Source organism: Crinia signifera, chromosome 2 (assembly GCF_055691185.1).
Source record: "Crinia signifera chromosome 2, ASM5569118v1, whole genome shotgun sequence".
NCBI lineage: Eukaryota > Metazoa > Chordata > Amphibia > Anura > Myobatrachidae > Crinia > Crinia signifera.
In genome coordinates, this window is record NC_139218.1 from 115,929,771 (window position 1) to 115,931,939 (window position 2,169).

Sequence of the window (2,169 nt, forward strand, 5' to 3'; positions counted from 1 at the left end):
ACACTGGTGAGAACAATCATAGGGGGTGTGTGCATGTCTCCAGCTAGCCGCTGCGTGATTGGTCTCTGCCTAAAAGACAAAGATACACAGTAAAGTAAATGCAAATAGCAAAACATAATAGGAGGTGAAAAAGACATTCAATGTGTTATATATACGTGTATCTAGTGCTATATATTGGTGAGAAAGACATATCATATAAAAACATGTCGAATAAAAAACATCTACACAAGGTGTGGGTAACACCTCTCTCACAGTGGGTAAATCTGGCAGTCTGTAAGGACTTGCATAATATTGGATACCGTGCTTATGGATATCGGTGCATTTACTGTGACTGATGCACCTGGATGGCCAGTATCATGTAGCAGCATGGCAATCTGTCAGGGCTGAATTTCCCCGTGTAGTTCCGTCACGGACAACAGGAGTCAACTGTTTTAGTGTCGACATCAAGTCAGTCATAATGCAAATGTCAAGCCCAATTCGACCTATGGGGTCTATACTGGGTAGTCGAAAAAATATATAACTAACTGTGGGACAACTCAAGGTAAAACAGAAAGGGTAAAGTGATAGCGAGAAGTTTAAGAGGAGAGGAAGAAAAAGCACACTGGTCCTGTGGTTGTCACAGGTATATATGTGGGGGTAATGCCCAAGTGATGTTGTGGCGGGATGAACGGTGGCTGTGTCGACATGTGTCGATCAGAGTCAGAGATTTCACTCATCCTGTCACCTCTCTCCCAGTCACGAATGGGTAAAATAATCAATATAAGGTGGGATAAAGAAAATATAATAGAAATGGGTACAGGGACAGCAAGAACTAGCAGAGAAGAAGAAAAAGCACTCAAAACTTGGTGTCAGGTAGTACCCTAACCGGATCAGTGAGATGTGGTCCCGAAGGTGGTCCATGTCTCTAATAAGGGGCCTTACAAGTAGTCTAGGTAATCAGGAAAAACTTAAACTTTAACGGGATAAACTGAATATAATTGGAAAGGGTAAAGGGACAGCAAGAATAGTGAAGAGGAAGAAAAAGCACACTCAATCTGGAATCAAAGGTCACAGAAATATGGCATAACTGAATTTTTCATTAAGTCCATACGGCTTGGTACAGTTCAGTTTGTGGATCCAGGTGGCTTCTCTTTTAAGGAGCAATCCATCCCTATCGCCTCGTCTCAATGACTCTGGAACGTGGTCAATGATGATGTGTTTAAGGTCCGTGAGCTTATGCTTCATCAGGGCAAAATGTTTGGCGACGGGTTGCTCGTTGTCTTTTCCACTGAGTGCCTTGCTGATGGAGGACCTGTGTAGCACCATGCGGGTGCGTAAAGATCTTATTGTCTTACCCACGTATAACAGCTTACAGGGGCATTGGATGATGTAGACGATATGGGTGGTAGTGCACGTTACAACGTGTCTGATGGGAAAACATGTACCATTGGAGGGATGTGTGAATTCTGTGCCCGTTAACATGTGTTGACAAGTAGTGCAGCCTATGCACTTATAGCACCCATTGGAGCGTCGTAGGAAATTGCTCTGGTTGTCCGTGACAGTTCTGGCAAAGCCTGTAATATCATTATGGACAATCCTGTCACATATGTTTTTCCCCCTGGTATGGCAGATGAGGGGAGTTTTCTCTTTTAGTCCTGGTAGATTCGCATCGGTTTTGACGATGGGCCAAAGGGCATGAGATGCTCTCGGAAGGATGTAAGAGGCAGTATTGTACCTGGACACAAATGGTAGTGCATTTTCTTGTTTGAAATTCTTTCTTGCATTGTCTTGAACACTGGATAACAAGGAGTCCCTAGAGATCGTGAGGACTTCTTGTTTCTGCAGGAGTAACAAGTTCCTTTTGTACCCTCTTTTTTCAAACTTAGCAATCATATTGTCAAGGACTGAGGGTAGCATGCTGGCATCACTGACTATCCTTGCTGCCCTTAACATTTGTGATCTGGGTAGGGCTTTTTTCAGGGGGGTGGGATGGAAGCTGTTCCCCTTTAGTACATTATTTTTGTCCGTAGGCTTGACATACAGACTGGTGCTAATGTTGCCGTCCCTCAAATTGATTTGGACATCCAAATAGTTGGCAGTACTGGTGGAGGACTGGTATGTAAACTTTATCGGGGAGTCTCTCCTATTGATGTTCTGCATGAGGGATTCAAACTTCATCTCGCTGCCGTT